The 19,271-nt window shown below is 36.7% G+C and overlaps 1 pseudogene; it reads left to right on the top strand.

Moving 5' to 3' along the window:
* The first annotated feature begins 460 nt into the window (after nucleotides 1-460).
* Nucleotides 461-579, top strand: LOC111730653 (annotated as a pseudogene).
* Nucleotides 580-19,271: the final 18,692 nt, after the last annotated feature.

Genomic DNA, 19,271 nt, shown 5'->3' with positions numbered 1-19,271 from the left:
AAAATTTTTACAATATATAGACACATACAATTTTTAAACTTTAAGAAAGGCATACAAGAAAAGATAGTTTCTCTTCCTCTCCATTTCTTACTAAGTCTCACTTCCTAGAAGCAATTCTGTTAATTTCTGTTCTTTAGCTTTCCTGATGTTTATCATGATTTCCTCAATCAGCATAATTATCAGTTTACTAATTTTAAACCATCTCTCAACAGTAAAGATAAATTAACACATTTTCTCTTCTTTCCACTTCTCTCCACCTCTAAATTTGTTAATTGTAAATATTTATAACATTATATTGGTGACTACATACAAAATTTGTATATACATTGACGAAAAATTAAAAACCCAAACCCAACATTTGCCATACAATAATTTTATAAATACAAACTATAGAACCAGGTAATATAATTAGATCTTCAGTGATGAAAATATATTCTTATGTCATTAAAACTGTGTAACTCACTACGGCCATGCTACACTGAACAAGCCTGATCCCATCTGATCTCGGAAACTAAGCAGGGTCAGGCCTGGTTAGTACTTGGATGGGAGACTAACTAGGAAGACCAGGTGCTGTAGGCATAAGAAATTAAAAAATAAAGGATTGTAAGCTAACAAGGTCCTTGCAATCTGTGAGGTCAACCAAGGGTTGCCTTGCCTAAAAGGATAAAAAATAAAAACAAAACTTTGTAACTCAGAAGGGAGCCTTCTGTGTATCAGGATCTTATGGATCTTTTATTATGTTTTTTTCCCAAGATTTTTTCACTTTGTCTGGTTTTATACTTCTATTACACATATGGTCCTCCTTGATAGATACCATTTTTGTTTTGCTGAACTATATCTATGAGTAACTTTTTCACATAGAGTATGTGGTGTTAAACATTTTGAGTTCTCAATTGTTTCCTGTTTTGCCTTCACATTCAATAGGCAGTGTGGCTAGGTGTATTATTCTGACAAAGACTCTCTCCTTGACCAAATTTTAGACGAGCTTCTCTGAGCCCTCTTTTTGACTATTCCTCACCCTTTGGCTCTGTCCTCAGCCTGCTTAGCCCAGTTCTAGCAAGAATCCTAAGTAAGTTTAGCAAGAATTACCCGCTATCTTTGATATCTAATCACCATTAATATCTGATCGAGTTCCTCTTATTCTCCTCCCTTGATGTCTAAGTACTTGGCCTGCTTTTAGCAAGAATCCCATTAGACAAACTTGTCAAGAATCCCCCTACCTCAATGTCTCCTTTTAGTCATTTTCCTTCTACTGATCTCCTCATGCTGATTTTTGCCTATAAATCCCCAGCTGTCTTTGCTGTATTTGTAGTTGAGCTCAGTTTTACTGAAGCTTCACTCCCAGATTGCAATAGTACTGAGTAAAATCCATCCTTACTGCCTTTACTAGTGTCTGGCTGGCTCTATTTCCCTAAGTTCAAATACTTCTTCCCTCACAACTTTGAAGACCTTCATTGCTAAAGATGACAAGTCTCATTCCTTTATAAAGAACTGTTTTGTTTGCTTATTTTGCTTTTTTTTTCTTTTTTCTTTTCGGATACCTGGTTACCCAGTCATATTCCTGTGTAGAGAACTATCCTGAACTTCCTCTGCATATGTATTTTTCCAATAAGCCTATTCCTTAATCTTGAGCTATATATGAGCAGGAGGTACATATCAAATCATCAGGCAGCATTCTTTGTAGGGTGCATGGGAAGCAGGCAGGCAGTCTGGTGACCTCTATAACTGACTCCATCGTGAGGGAGGAGTATACTTTTCATGAATTGTGCCTGAGTGAAGCTGCCGTTCTCACCTTCCTTTCTTTTAGGTAAGTCTGATCCGCTTTTTTGTGAGGCTGAATTTTCTCTCTAGGATATCTCTAGGAACCAGCTTCAGGCAAATCCCCACTGTCTTCAGAGAGCATCTATGCTGTGATTAGCAGACAAACCCTTAAAAAAAATGTGGTTGGTTCTTCCTTTGGTTGATGGCTGTGTCAGATTGTCTGGAAATTCATACCATTTACTCTCTTCTGAGCTCTTTGATATCACAGGGACTGGCCATTTGGGATCTGCCTTTTTCAAAATCCCTTACCAGTGGAATTCAGGTTAGTGCCAGCCAATGAAAGCCATTCAAATGAGATTTGGAAAGCAAATGAGAAGCAGAAGCCATAAATTATTGCTCCTTGGGCAGCAGGAGAAAGGCTAAAGGTTTTGCAGTGGCTTCAAATAGAGCCAGACACTAGTTAAAGCCAGTAAGGACAAATTTTATTCAGTATTTCCCCATGAATCACCCACCTTGGTGCCACATGCAGCAGTAATCATTTCAATTCTTAAAACTTGTGACTCTTTGAAAACTAGTGGCAAGTATGAGAGCAAAGAATGACTTTCCCTAACCTTCAATCCTCTAGTTCTTCTAATGGTTAGGTAAAATAGCTATTTCCCTGAAATAAATTCCGTCTTGCTTAAAATATCTAGAGTAGTTTCTCTTTCCCTGACTACTTCCCAACTGACATAGTGACAAAGACAAAGAGAGCTGGGAATATAAACATTCTTTGAGATGAAATTGGTTAAAGAATGTCCCACATGGTGAAGGCAGGAGGTGGCAGCTCTGAGAAGAGAGAAGAAAGGGTTGACTCACTGGGACTCACAGCAAAGAACAAAAGTCCCAATGCCCTTCAAGGAAAAGGTGCCTGGAGGGGTTGCTTTTAGACTGTGAGAACTCAATCTTCTTTGTTTACTACTGTATCCCTAGTGCATAGCACATGCCTGACACAGAATTGGTATATGATAAACATGTTTAATATATGCATCACCCAGTAGAAAACTGTGCCTTTCTTTGTAGTTCAGTTAGGATGCTTTTGGTTGCAAGTAATAGAAAATCTAACTCAAACTAGCTTAAACAACAAAGGGATTTATTATCCTACATAACTGAACACTTTTTTCAGAGCTGTACTGAAATTTGGTTTTAAAACTTCAGGCAAGGGTTAATATTCCTAAAAAAGATATGCTTGAACTGGCTTAGATCACATGCCTAGCCCTGGACTTATGACTATTTAGCTGGGGCTGGGCACAGGAACTACTTGCAGTGAGAGTCACTGGATAGATGATACATCCAAGTGACTAAGACACTTCCAAATAAATGACTCCACTTAGTAAGAGAAGATCCCATCTATCTCAGTGATAAGCCCCTGACATTCTCTGGGCAAAGATGTTCATTCCTTGGAACTAGTGCCCATAAGGAAGGGGGTATGCCTCTGCCCTAGGACTTGACCTACAAGAGGCAAGACCTGAGTCTTCAGAATTTCCTGTAACTACTGAAATGAATGATCTAAAACCCAAGATCCAACTTCCTCTAACTTATTCCAGGACTTAGCTCATTAATTTATTCCTTCTCACTTCTATATCATCAAAATTTCCCTCTCTACTTTATTATTTCCATGGGCATACAAAAACCACTGTAATTTCTCCTGTTAAAAATGTACCTCCCTTGAACTTTATACCTTCCTCTAGTTATTACCCTATTTCCCAGCTCCTCTTTACAGGAAAAAGATCCCTTGTAAAGTTGTATGTACTGGAAGTCTCTCTTGCCTCTCCTCTCATTTTCTCTTGAACCCATTTTAATCAAGTTCTTACCTTAATTCCACTAAACTGCCCTCATTAAGGTCACTAGTGATCACTACGTTGTTAAAGCCAAGGGATATTTTTCAGTCCTCATCTTTCTTAGCTTCTCGACAGCATTTGGCACAATTGATCATTCCCTCCTTCTTGAAACTCATTTTTCACTTGGCTTCTAAGACCCCACACTCATCACACTTTTTCTCCTATCTCACTTGCTGCTCCTTCTCAGTCCCCTTCCTTAGCTGGTTGCTCCTGTTCCTAACCTCAAAAGGCAGAGTGTCAGGAGTCAGTCTTCCCACCTCTTCTCTATTTATATACACTGGCCCCAGAACTTTAAAAATAATCTATTACAAATGATAGTATTACCCACAATTTGTTTTAAAATACTCAAACCCGGGGGGGAGTGGGGGTGGTTGGGACAAGACTAACAAAATATTAATAATTGATTAATCTAAATAATGGATATGTGAATATTCATTATATTATTTCCTCTACTTTTGTATATACTTAAAATTGTTCCATAATATACATACATACATACATACATACATACATACATACATACATACAAACATATAATTTATATACTGAACATTTCTGTATTTATGCTTCCAGGTCTGGCTTTTTCCCCCTAAACTCCAGACATGTATTTTCAACTGTCTACTCAAAATTTCTACTTGATCGTTTAACAGTCATCTCAAACATAACATGTCTAAAATAATTTCTAGATCATCCCCCTCTGCACTACAATTCTCCTAGGGTTTCCTGTCTCTGTAAATGACATTATATTCACTCAGTTGTTCAGACCAAAAACTTTGGAGTCATCCTTTACTCTTCTCTTTCTCTTATAATCCACATCCAATCCCATCAACAAAATGCATTTGGAATCTGACTACTATCTTTGTCTGTCATTTGTACCCTGAGCTCTTGCAAAGGCCTTCTAACAAGGCTTGTATCTACTTTGGCCCCTATAATTCGTTCTCTACAAGCAACCAGAGTGATTCTTTGAGAATGTGGATCAGGTCACGTAACTCCTGCCTCTCAACTTTCCAATAAGGTCCCATTGTTGCAGAAAAGATCCCAAATCAGACTAGTGAGAAACCAAGTAGCACTCGGAGAGTTGGAGAACTCAGATTTGTTACGCCAGTGGTCCCAGGGGAGCTAGCGCTCTGAAGATCGAGCTCAGTTGCAACGTTCCTTATATAGACCCTTTTTGGCATGGCCTGATTGGGTAATTTAAACTCAGGCTGCTACAAAGCGGCAGGTGTTGCTATGGGTTACTGGCAGTTACAAAGTGTTACAAAATGCAGGAGTTGCTAGGGGGTACAAACATTTACATTTGTAGCTCAGACAGATCAAACAAAAGGGAGGGTGAGTCTTTAGTCAACCTCGAGTGCAGCAAGCATATTTACAGAAGCAGAACAGAGAGCTGATTAGCCTTTTGAATGAAAATTCCTCTTCACAATGACATTTAGAATAAAACTCATATCCTTATGATGTCCTGTAATACCCTGTTATCTGTACCCAACCTCCAGCCTCACGTGCCAGACTGCATCTGTCGCCCTTCTCATTGTCATCCAATGAACTCCAGCATAATGGCCTCCTGCTATTCCATGAGCCCACCAAGCAGACTCTCACTTCAAGATATCTGCTGTTATTTCTGCCTGGAATGTTCTTCCCCCAAGGATTTACTTGCCTACGCCATCACTTCATTCCAATCTCTGTTTAATTGTCATTTATGTAGAGCCTTTCCCCCAAAATATATGTAAAGCAAATATTTCTGTCACTCTCTATTCCCTTTCTTTTTAATTTTTCACATATTCTATATCCATTTATTACCTGCTTTGTAAGCTACAAAAGAGCAAAAACTTAGTCTTATATACTGCTATGTCCCTAACACCTAAAAAAATTCATAGCATAAGTAGACAACCAAGATCTGTTGAGGGAATGAATGTTGGAATGAATGGGTCTTAGATAAGCGTGGAAGATAGCTCTGCTTTCAAACACTCCAGGATGAGAGGATGTGACCCTTTCCCCACTCCCAGCTCCTCCTATGCTCACCTGAACCACGCCGTGTCCCTTTAATATCAAAAGGTTTGTTCTTAGGGTGGAACCAACTAAGTGGAAATATCCTTAGGTCTACTATCCTTTTAGGAGGTAGGCAAGGAGGAGCTCTCTGCAGCCCTATGAAAGCACCAGCTTGTCTGAAGAGTCTATTCCCTGATCCAATAGTGGGATTGTGAATGCTGCTAGCTCGTCTCTCAACTCCTCCTATATGTCTTTGGCAAGACCAACTTTTCTGACACCATCTTCTGCTCAATTCTAGAACCATTGTCAGACTCTGGAACTCTGCTGTGCTTCAGGGTCTCAGATGCCTGAATATGCAATGCATAGCCTCAAAAACCTAATAAAATTTCTAGGCTTCTCTGTAGACCTCAAGATTGGCCACCCTCTGAAGGTAGGCAGAGGCTAAATCCAAGCTCCTCATCATGACCTTGGAAGCCCTTCAGATTTTGCCCCAACCTAACTCTCCAAATTCACCTTGGAACACTCTCCTCCCTTCTCACAAAGTTCTAGCCAAAGTGACCTTTCTGTTTCTCAAATACCCCAAGCTCATTCCCACTTCATGACATTTTCACTTGCCTCTCCATCTTCCTGGAACATTCTTTGGCTCCTTCTTTTTATTACTTTTTCAGCTCAAATGTCAGTTCTTCAGAGATGCTTTCCCAAAGACCATCTATCTATTTGACATCACTATCTTTTATTTTCTTTAGAGTAATTTCTGCTCTTGTCCATTTTTGTTTACTTGTTTATTGTCAAACTCCTCTCTCTAAAAGAGTGCTGACCAATAGAACTTTCTGTAATGAAAAAGTTTTTATATCTGAGCAATACAGTACTGTAAACACTAGTTACCATATGACTCTTATGCACTTGAAATGTGGTTGGTGCAACCAAGTAAATGAATTTTAATTTTCATTTCATTTTAATTAATTTAAATTTAAATAACCACATGTAGCCAGTGGCTACTGTACTGGGCAATGCAGTTCTAGAATGTAAGCTCTAAGAGAGCAAGGACTTTGTTTATCTTATGCTTTGCTATACCACCAGAACCTAGAAAAATTAAATGTTGCTAACCAAGGAATTCTCTAGAGGATTAATTCTTGCCAAGGTAGAAGTTTTGGCCTGTATGCAGCCAGCACTAAACCCTCAACTGATCTGACTTTTGTCATATGGACATCAAGATGAAGGTCGAGAACCTTTCTCCTAAAAAAAAAAAGAAAAAAAAAAAGTTGCTGAAAAGTCAATGTAACAACATTGAAGAAAAAAATTTTTAATAAGTAACATACAATTCTTCCAGCAAACATTGCAGCTATTTTTATTTTTGCATGCCACCTTCCAGATTTTGTTCACACACAGACATCTTTTCAAACTTTCATAAACTCAGGGCCTCCCAGCCCAAAGTCTGAGCTCTGTCAGTGTGGCCAGCGAGGATCAGGCTCAGTGTTGACTCACGATAATCAAATTCACAGGAGTCTAAGCCTTCGCAAAGGAGTTCTAAAAGTTCTGCTTGTGCTGGTCATGCCCAGAGAGAAGAGAACAGGAGAACAAGTGTTAGTCTGTTTATGTGAGAAAGTGATAGTTCAGTGGCAGAGCATTCGAAACCCTCTAAGAAGACTGAGTGCTCTGGGGTTGGGCCTCCTGCTGGGTACATCCTGCTCATTCAGATGGCATCTTGAGACCACAGATAATTTGGTGGCTTTTTCCTTCTGAATACACTACTTAAGATGTTAGCCTAGGAAGAATCTGTTGTTTAAGAGGGGCCACTAGGAGCACTATTAGTCCCCTTCCATCCTGAGGGCGAACACCATTGGGAGGATAAGCAATTAGGGAGAATGAGGCTATTGATGCCATTGCTTATTCTTTTGTGTACTGGTGCCCAATAGTTGTTTCCCCTCTTATTAACAGCCTCATGTTAGGAGAGATCCATTCAATTATCTCTTGTGAGTGGTCTAGGAAGAATTGGAATTTCTTCTATCCTTAATTTTCTTGGCTCACTTGGGAGCCATTCAGAACAAAACAGATGCCAACTTACTAATAAATATTCTCTTTGATGAGATGCTCTTATCTGCTGAGAAGTAAAATAAAAAGCTAGCAGCTTAGCTGTGAAAAGCTGGGGAATGTTTGAAGCTGAGCTTTATTGGATATTTGCCAGAAACACTAGGCCATCAGAGTAAACAGAGTCTATTTAAGTGGATACAGTCAGTTGAACAAATAAAACTCTTATATCTAAGTGAAATAGAAAATGGACACAAGGTTATTTCACCATAAGAGCAGTTACCAAAACTTGCAGACTATACAAGGTAATTGAACTATATAGAGATCAGTATTTTGAAGCCAGCTACAGAATTTGATAACTATTAGCAATAGTTGAATGATGATTTATAATAAGTAGATTAACTGAATTACAAGGATCACTGGCCCTTCATAGAATAATATGATTATAGTTACTGGAAAAGAAAAATCTATAGATCAGAAGGAATTGGATAAGTGCACTAAGTTTTTAATCAGGTTATGCAGAAATACCACAGTAGGAAACTTTTGGGCAATGTAGCTTGTTTCAAATATATCTTCTGTTTGGGACTCATTAATTTTAAGGTCACCTCTGCCAGCAAATCAGAAGGTCAGTGTACTTGGATTTTATCAGAGAATACAAATTTCAATTTTATGCTGCCAACACCCATTAAATATCTATTGTAGTAAGTGTAAAAAGTATTTTTCAACAGCAAAATTAATTTTTAAAAAATTAAAGTCTAACAAAAAGAACTTATATTATGGATGATTACACAAGAGACTCATTCTTTAAAAAAAAAATTTTTTTTTGAATGCCTATTATATCCCAGGCACTATGCTGAGTCTGGGGCTATAAAGGTGAGCAAAAAGCAGTAGGTCTTGCCCTCATGGGACCTGCAATTTAGTGGGGAGGCAGGTATAAAGGGAATGACTATGTAAAAAAATATACAATTACACTTCTGATCAGTTCTGTGCAGAAAGGTGAGAAAAGGGATTTGACTTAGACTGGGAAGTCAGTGAAAATTTTCTTAAGGAAGTCACACTTGAGCTGTGATCTGAAAGATATGTTTACTTTGCAAAACTGGAGTTAGAGGTGAACAGGGGAGCATTTTAGGCAAAAAAAAAAAAAAGTGGAAGAAGTGTAGAATCTGCCCCTCTTATTGGTACTCTTAACGCCATCTGTGGGTCAGATCGAAATTACCTGAAGGCTGTATATTTGTTAGTGGTCATTAGCCTCCTTGGACGCCCACGGAGAAAATGAAGACCAGTAATTATTACTAACATTTATGAAGCACTTACTATGAGCCATGAACTTTTTTAGAGGTTGTAAAGGAAAACCTACAATTTTCCTGTGTCTTTTCCTTTACTCTCACACTACTACCACATTTCACTTCACTTCTGACACCAGATGTGCAGTTTTTCCACAAATCAAGCAATTATCCCACGCCAGCTGGATATCCTACAATTTATCTCAATTCTGACACTGTAGTGTCAGATCCCACAAGGGCTCAGCCCCACAAGACTGCCCGCCCCCTTCAGATGCCAATCATGAGTCCCAGGTTGTTACCAGTACTTCTGACCAACCAGCTATAAATCTGGGTTCCCATGACCCACTCCTTAGGTTCACTAATTTGCTGGAATGGCTCACAGAACTCAGAAAACACTTACTTATGCTTATGGGTTTGCTATAAAGGTTTATTAAATAGGTTATAATAAAGAATATGAATGAATGGCCAGATGAAGCGACACATAGGGCAAAGTCCACAGGGTTTGGGTATACAACCCTTAGACATGTAAATGTATTCACTAACCTGGAAGCTCTCCAAACTTCATACTTTGGGGATTTTTGTGGTGGCTTCATCCAGTAGACATGATAGATCGTTAACTCAATCTCCAGTCCCTCTCCCCTTCCCAAAGGATTGGTGGGGAGGGGTGCTGAAAGTTCCAAGCATCTAATTATGGCTTGGCCTTTCTGGTCACCAACCCCATGCTGAAGCTATTCAGGAGCCCACCAAGAGAAACCTCCTTGGAACAAAAAACACTCCTATCACCCAGGAAATTCCAAGGGGTTTAGGAGCTCTGTCAGGAATCAGGGTCAAAGACTATCTATTAGAAAAGAAGATGCTCCTACTGCTCTTACCACTTGAGAAATTACAAGGGTTTTAGGAACTCTGTGCCAAAAATCCAGGGGTGGAGACAAATATATATATATTTTCTGTTATTTCACAGAAGTTTATGGCGATTATCGAATTTAAGCCAACAACAACCCTATGAAGTAAGCTCAATTGTCCTCAATTGTCAGATGAAGAAACTGAGACATGAAGTTAAAGCCAAGGTGAGACAGTAAATAAGAAATAGAATTTAAAGCCAGCAATTCTGACTCCAGAGCCCAAGTACCTAAACTCACTTCTACCTATGACTTGAAAGTTCTTATGAGACTTATGAACTAACGAGGCACAATGGCATCCTGGAGTCACAATGCTGGGAGTCACAATGCTGAAGAATCAACTTTCACAAAGGATTTCCTATGGCCTAAGTCTGCACACACTAAACCATTCCCTCCCGGTCCTACCTCCCTTCTCCATCACAGTCAAGTCCTACATACCAGTAGAACATAAGCAGTGGTGGGTGGAGATTTTTGGCCAGGAAATAAAGAGAGCCATTTGGCCCAGACCAAGAGATGTTTTCCTGGGGAGGTATGGAGTTCCTGCTGCATTATCTGGTGGCATGTTGGAATGCTGCAGCATATAGCATCTCCCTATAAGCCTGGGAAAGGCCTCAGATGGATCCTCAAGACTGCCTGATATCTTCACAGCGAGGCTATTTCTTCCCCAGTATCTAGCAATGCACCAAGAGAAAATAAATTCTGAGAACATTTTTCCAACTATTCTCAATACTCTACAGGAAATTGTAAAATATACTGTTGAAAGATAAACAAAGAAACAAAAGGAAGAGAGATCAGGTCAGGGCATCCAAGGACTGTAGGCCTCTGCTCCCAAAGCTGTGTGCCTAGTTTTCTCACTAAATATGGTGTTCTGTTTCAATTTCTAGTTTATTACGTGTGTTATTGCTGAAAGTTGCTTCAAATATTTTTATTCTTTATGAGTTTGGATTCAAGTCAATCTACTTAATAAGTCCTGCGTTATTGATATGGAAACTTTTCTTTTTTTAACTTGTGGGAGATGGATGTGGTACAAAGAAACCAAGGGTGGGAGCCAGACATTCTATAACATCTCTTACCAGAGCTTTTTTTCACTTATAAAAATGGAAGGAGAGAGTGATGGACTAAATTATTTTTTAACTTTTGCAGCTCTAAGATTTTGTGCTTCTATGGTGTCAGATTTACCAATAGAATTTAATAGTTTCCTACTTCACTTTTTAAAAAGGAACACCAATAAAGAGGAGAGCAAATAAAACTGTACCATATCTAAGAATTTAAATTAAAAGTTGACAACAGCTCTATATTTAGATACTGAAAATAAAGAACTCTTACGTTTCATTTAAGACAATACAAATATGTCAAGATAGATTATTAACTATGAGCCATGTACTGAGCAAAGCAATAGAATAAAATAATCATAAATTATTTTAATTCATGCTAGAGATGAACATTTAACACATTTTTTTGATTTTTTAAACCCCTTTCAATGTAACCTGTACCTTTGTGAGCCATTTAGGTAATAAATTTGTCAACTTTGCATATATGTTAAAGCAGATTTTAGTAAAACATTTTATTTTAGGTTTGCATATTTCTAAATATTATTATGAAGTTCATTTTTAAATGTAAGACTTGATTATATTTATAATTTGGGAAAATAAATTTAGATTGTGTTTTCCAATTGGACAATTGACACACAGTTTAACTTACTTTGAGATAATTATTTAAGAAAATTCATGATTCAGCAACATATTAATTTTAAAATGATATATTCGTGAACCAAATGTATTACAAAACTAAACAAAAGTTGTCTTCCTGTCCAGTTTTTAAGTTATTTTAGGATAAAGATTAAGAATTATTTGATTCTGTGTGGTGAAGTTTCTGATTGCTAAATAAGACCTGCCCAACTCATGGAAATAACTTAGTTTCCCATACTTTCATGAGCAAAAATAAACTATTGTTTTAAAAGATAAATTGTTGCTGTAATTTTTGCACATGGGTTTATATGTTTATATGTGGGACGGGGGGCGTGTTTTTGAGTCTGCAGTTACTTGGGAAATTTGAGGGCAAAAACCAAAGCTGAACAGATTGATTTAATTAATTTTGTTAATATCTAAATGCAATGTGTTTCTCAAAATACAGTCAGCAGAGCTAGGGTAAGCAGGCTGACCCAGTGGTTACCCGAAGGCAATTTTATCTTTGAATTCTCAATACGAAAGCATTAAGATTTTGAGAACCCAGTTAAAATTTAACTTCCCGTGCAGTTTATCTCCTGGAATAGAAAGAGGATAACATATGGTCTTTTAAAAACTCTTGTCTACAGTTGAGAGTATATTGTTAGATATAATTTATAATGTGTAATTTAGATTTTTAAAATTCTTGATTTAAAAATATCTTTTGGAAATTTGGGATTGGTAGTGAATACCAAATACCTGTAAGTATTTAAAGCCTTTGGAAATTATCAAGTTCATTCATTCAGTTAATATTTATTGACAGCTACTATATGCCAGGCACTGTTACAGGCACTTGGGATAGGTCAGTGAGCAAACTGACCAAAGATCTTTGGGGTGCTTATAGTAGGGAAGGCAGAAAGCAGCAATAAACATGATAAATGAGCAAAGTAAATAATGTTAGAAGGTGATATGTAAAATAGAATAAAAAATATATAACAGGGCAAAGTTTTGCTAACGCCAGTGAGGGTATTTTAACCTTAAATAGGATGGTCAAGGTAGATCTCATTGTGAAGGGACATTTGTTTAAAGACTTGTCAAAGGAGAGGGAATTTAGCCATGTGGTTGCTGGGAGAAGAAGCTCTTAAGCAAAGGAACTAATACCAGCAAAGACTCCAAGGCAGAAGTGTGCCTAGTGAGTTTGAGAGATAGCCAATAAGCCGTGTGACTGAAGGAGAGTGAGCAATAAAGAAAGTGGAAGGAGGCCTTTTGAGGCACGCTTCTCTTGCTCAGGCCCGCTTCCACTTCTGGAAGTGTACTTTCCCTTCTAATAAAACTTTTCTACTATTAAAAAAAAAAAAGAAAAGAAAAGAAAAAGAAAGTGGAAAGAGCTTACTTAAACACACACCATCTCCTTCTCTCAGTATAATTATGGCACTATTTTAGATCTTTTCTTCTTAATTTAGTAATTCTAATCAATATTTATGTCTACTTGACAGTAGAAAAATCTCTAGATTCTTCATTTTGTAAAATGCAGATGTCAGCATTCTTCTCCACTTTCATCTCCCAACTTCTATCATCTATGTTTTTATTTTCACATGATTAAGATGGAAAACATTTACCTTCAGCCTTCTGTGCTTTCTCTATAACTTGATTCCAAAAGATGAAATCGACAATATAATAATTCAATTATTTTGACTAATTATTATTCAGAGCAAAGTCAAATCATAAATTGTAACATATAAATTAATTATATTTCCTTGCTTGCTTAGGATTTTTTTTTCCTGTTGTGTTTTTTTAAATTAAATTATGGCAAAGCTGTTTATGACAAAAAGATGAGCAAAGGAGCCGATTTTCCCCCTATCGACAGGAAAAAGCCAAAGTGGGGTTTTTTGGATGATATTTCTTAGCCGGTGTCCATGGATGTGAAAATTCAAAAGAGGAGATGACAATAAATGAAAGATTTTACCCCAAAATAGTAAAATTAACAAATTTAAGATATGTGAGGACATCTCAATTTGTGTTTTAAGACTGGAATAGTGAGCTAGTCTAGTCTATAGGCAGCCATTTGGTTCGATAATTTTACATAATGTTTCAATGTTTCAATGCTTCAATTTAAAAGTAATATATTTGAATTGAATTGTCAGATGATTCTATGTATTAGTTCAAGTGTCTAAAAATTTATCCTATGGAGTCCTTATGTACCTGCTCCTAAATATTTCTTTATAATGTCCTTAGATAAGACTGATTTTGGTGAATTTGATATTGCTACTATTATCTTGAATCCATTAGCTATGAATATATTGAGTAAACCTAAGAGAGTTAGATTCAGAAGTCTTGCAAGGTCAGGTCTTCTAGCCAAAAGAAATTAATAGACAAGGGTAAATTTAATGGAAACATACATTGAAATTTGAATATGAATGTTTATAAAGCTTTGGGCTGCATTATAATTTAAACATATGATTTGGTGTAGCCATATGTAGCATGTGTTGATGTCTGTCAAAGACCAGAAGAAACACACCTGTAGTCAATCAAAGTGAGATTTATCGGCTCGTTGCAATGAGGGAGACAGTAAACCATAGGCTCAGTGGGGCATCCTAGTCACAAGATGTCATAAAGGATTTATTATAGAGTTTGGGCTTGGGCTAGATGATTTGGGGAAGGGTTTAAGGAAAGGGAGTTTTGCTCTGGATTAGATGTTTTCAGGAGGCAGGACTAATTCTGTGATTGGGTATCTTAATAATTTTTATCCAGAAGGTATGAGGAACAAAGCAGAGTTAAAGCTGTACTCGGTAAAGAAGCAGTAGTCACTCTTAATATCCAGGAAAGGGGCATATGCTCAGTCATCTTTTCAGTTTAGACAATATTTTTGGTTTTGTTTACTCAGACATAATTATGGAGTGATCTTGTTTTGTCTGCCTCTATCATGGTCGGCCTCTCTCTGATGCGTTCAATGAGAGATCACCATGGCCGAGCTATGAGTACCAGGCTAGCTCCTAGCTGTGCTAAGGCCCTGGTGTGAGTGCCCGGACAGCTCTGGATTGGTCAGGGACTGCTTTTCTCTTTCTCATCATGTTAAGAATGTGTATGGTATGGATATATCACCTATTAAAAATTAAAAAGCTGACAATTTAGATAAGAAAATAAATGAAAATTGAGAGATGGTATGTTGGAAAATTTAAGTACCATAGAAAAACAGAGCAGAATAAGAGGATTCACACTATAAAATGATGAAGATTTTTATGTAGAATTTTAATTTTTATTTAGAATTATGATTTGCATTAGATAAAAATAATGAGATTAGGGTTAAATGGAACTTATAAATCTGAAAGGCTTTCACTCAGCCAGTGAGATGATTAAGGTTTGCTTTGTTTTTGGCCAGCTGATACTCAGTCGTCACTGAGAATGATACAGATGCAGCCACAGAGCCTATATTCTTCACATTATCCACTAAAAGAAACCAGAGCTTCTAGGAGGGCAGCCAGTGCCAAATCTCCAGGCAGAGAAACTCTGGTATATCTTGCTACTGGTAGGAAGAAGCAGTTCTTTGCAGATATCACGTATAGTGTTGAAGGAAGTAAACAAGGCAGTTTGAGAATAGTTTGCGCACCCAAGAACAGTCAAGCCATGACAAGCTAAATATTGAAATCATGACTGTAATCAACTGGAATGAGTTAAATCTATAAAAATGCCTTGAATCCAGAATAATATGAAAAAGATATTAACATATAATATAGTTAAAATATAATTGCAATGTAGAAGTAAATGATCAATACATGTTTGTAAACATTTAGAAGTATTATTTATGGATTAAGCCAAATTATGAAAAGTCCACCTTGAAACTGTGGTCATGACTTGAGGAAATAGTCACAAATTAACCCTATAAAACAACATCATCTGATAGAAATAAAATGTAAGCCACACATGTAACTTTAAATTTTCTAGTAGTCCCATTAAAAATTTAAAAAGCAGGAAAAATTAATGTTAATAATATATCTATTTAATTCAATATATTCGAAATATTTCAACATATGATAAGTATAAAATTATTAATGCATATTTTGAGTACTCAATAGCCATATGTGGCTCTAGGCCACCACCATGTTGGACAATGCAGCCATAAAGGACTCAAAAATGAGTTGCTTGCCTGAAGAATAACTATAAAGAAATTAATGCTTATTATGTTCCACATGTGTCCAAGTTGTGAAGAAAGGTAAGATGTACTTAATAAAGGAGTGAACTTCATATGAAATCACAGAAATATCTGTTTATAATGATAACCAATATTTATGTAGCACTTTCTATGTGCCGGACACTGTACCAAGAGCTTCACAAAGGTTATCTCATTTACTTTAATCCTCACGACACCTGATAAGGTGATAATAATGGCCAATATTTATATAACATTATTCTAAACATTTTGCATATACTAGTGAATTTAATTTTCAGGCAACCCCATGACGTAGTTTCTGTTTTTATCCCATTTTAAAGACCTGAGACACAAAGAGATTAAGAGCCTTAGTAAGTGCAGGGCCAGAATCTATGTACACACATTTTTAAAATATACATCATTTATTTATTTTTTTGTCTTAGAAAGAGAAGGGTCATATTGAGTGATTTGATTTCAAACGCACTGTTTGTGCAAATGAATAGAACATCATTTTATACTGCTAAGTGATACTGGGCCATAAAAGATATTGTGACTATGTAGTATTTGTTAAATTTTTTCTTCATGAATAAGATAAAGCAAACCTATCAAGAACCACTGAACTTCCCCTGGCTCTGAAAAGGCCTTTGAAACAAATGAACCAATAAAAGAGAAGCTCTGTTCTCTGATGTTATAGCCTTGGGGAAAGTAGACCAGGAAGGTTACTGATCCTGCTCTCTTTTGGGTTTTGTCTGCCTCTATCATAGTCCACCTCTCTCTGATGTCTGTGTTCTACAAAATTTTTTTTTTGTGTTCAATGTGAGATCATCATGGCTGGAAACAGGGAAAGGAGATATAAAATGCTGAGTCTGGGGCTTCTCAACTTGCTCTGTACAAGGGTCCATTACCATTAAGAGATGTCTCAAAAAGGTCCTTAATTTTATGTCTGTGGCCAGTTATGACCATTTTAAGGAGAACCTTGAATTTTAAGAATGTGTACTATTTCTTTCTATAGAAAAATAGTTTTAACACTTTTTAGTTTTATAGAAAAATCTATTCTAAAATTCAAATAGAATCTCAAGAGACCTCAAATAGTCAGAACAATGTCGAAAATTTTCTGTGTAAGAACATTCAAACCTGTAGAGAATTTTTATAAGCATTTATTAGAGTCCAAACTGACCACATTGACAAGAAGCAAGATATCAAATGCTCCCATGAATGACATTTTGCCATTTCTTTTATACATTTGGAATTAAAGACAGAAGTAAAGAAGGTTGTCCGAAGGTGGGAGAAGCAAGGCAGGGATTGAATTACAGGATAATTAACAAGATTACATGTTTTCTTGAGTGCAGTCACACTTTTGTTTTGGAGGGGTCTGAAAAAGAGGCATTGTACAAAAACAATGAACAGGGGTTGCATAAGACAAAGATAAACATTTTACTAAAACTTATATGCCCGGTGTTTGACTACCTATCATGAACTGTCCAGTTAGGAATTTATGATCAGATCACCCTGTGAAGTTACTTTCAGTTAGATTTTTTACAGCACCTCTTTTTTTGTCCACAAAAAGAACAAAGCTATAGGTCTCACATTTACTGATTTCAAACTTAATCCAAAACTACAATAATCAAAACAGTATGGTACTAGCATAAAGACAGGTATAGGCCAATGGAATATAATAGAGTCCAGAAAAAAAAATAGTCGCATATGTGGGCAAATGATTTTTGACAAGAGTGGCAAGTTTATGCAATGGGGGAAGGGCATGCTAAAGGCTTTAGGGAAGAATCTGTTCCTTACCTCTTCCAACTTCCGGTAGCTGCTGATATTCCTTGGCCTGTGGTTGAATCACTCCAGTCTCTGCCTCCTGCTTGTCATCTTCTCTCATGTAATCTCTCTCCGCCTCTTTCTTAACAGAAAGAGGATACTCCAGAATAATGTCCCCACCTCAAGATCCTTAACTTAATCACATCTGCAAAGATTCTTTTTCCATATATGATAACAGAGATTAAAACCTGTTATCTATGAGGGCCATTATTCAGTTTGGTACATTATCATTCTTTGAGCACTTTCTTTCTTTAGTAAGGAACCACTAAGATTTTTTACTGCCCCAGTCATGGAATTAGCCGTTTCTCCAAGAAGTTTTCATTCCTTCTTAGTGAAGAATGATATTTGGAAGTCAAGATGTAGATGCTAGGTATGCTCATTGCTATTAGGGTGTCATTCTTGTAGGTTCTTTCAGTAGAACAAGGACATAGGACAACAACTAGGAACCATATGTATGGATACACATATGCACAAACACAGTTATTATGTGGATTCTAAAGTGTGAGGCTGGAGTCAATTCACATGGGCTTGCAAAAGTCAATTGTTAAATATTCAGGAATTCTGTGAGCAGATAATAACTTAATTAATAGTGAAAATAAATAATTTTAAATTCAATTATTCCTTAAATTAATTTAAATAAAATAATTATTAAAAATAACATCTATGAAAACATTGGAATTTTTTAAAACCTAGCTTAATTTAGGTATAATTTACATATAATAAAACACCCACTTAAGTGTATAATTCAATGAATTTTGACAAATATATATACACGTGTAACCATGACCACAATCAAGATTTGATTTCTTGATTAAATAGGAACATTTGATAGAATTAGAATTGATAGAACATTTCCATCACCCAAAAAGGTTTTGTGTGCCCCTTCTCAATCACTTTCTAGCTCCCACCCTGACAACTGGTGATCACTTAATAATGACATTGTCACCTACCTATTAATGGATTTTAAATATATTTATACACGTTTAATTTATTAACAGAATGTCTGCATTTTATAATTAAACCAGAAAGCAAAGGACTGTCTACAAAGAATGCAGTTTGAGCATGTTCTTGTTTTAATCCATTTTTTCTGATTCTCTCTTTATTATTAAAGAATAAATTTGTCACGTGGAATAAGAAAAAAAAGCAGAAAGTTTGCCTTGTTTTCAAGAACAATAATAGCAGTTGCCATTTATTAAGTATCTATTATGTACCAGGCACCATATTTGCACTTTACATGAATCCATTTTCTCATTTGATCCTCACAACAACCCTAAAAGGTGGGTATTTATTATTATTTCCATTTTGTATGTGGCTCAGAAACATCCCTGACCTCACCTAAGTATGATTAACACATTTAGCAATATTCCAAATTTCAAAGCTCTTGTCAACCTGCCACATGCTTAAGTAGCAGCAAATCTAGTTTCCCAATGAGGTCCCCCTGGCAATTCTCAGAAGTAACTAGAATGACCACTGTCACTCTTCTGCTTCAGAATTGCTGACCTTTGTCAAAGTCTGTGCTACTCTCTCCTAGACCACTGAACTTTTCATCTGTTCATGCCAGAGTTAGCCCCACTGTCTATGCTGGAGCCAACTCTGGCAAGGCTACGCTAGAGCCCGCCTCTCTCCAGGATGTCAGTGTAGCTCACAAACATTTCGATATTCGGTCACTAGCCCAGAAATAAAGATCCTCTAGGGGGCAGAGTAGATTAACTCCTTAGGCCAACCTAACGGTATCTCTGCCCACTCTGCTACATACAAAGGAAGAAGCTTAAGGTGCAGGAAGTTAAAGAAAACTTGGTCAAGAT

This window comes from Pteropus vampyrus, unplaced genomic scaffold, assembly GCF_000151845.1.
Source record: "Pteropus vampyrus isolate Shadow unplaced genomic scaffold, Pvam_2.0 Scaffold326, whole genome shotgun sequence".
NCBI lineage: Eukaryota > Metazoa > Chordata > Mammalia > Chiroptera > Pteropodidae > Pteropus > Pteropus vampyrus.
Note: the sequence above shows the minus strand (reverse complement) of the source record. Positions and strands in the feature narration are given on the sequence as shown.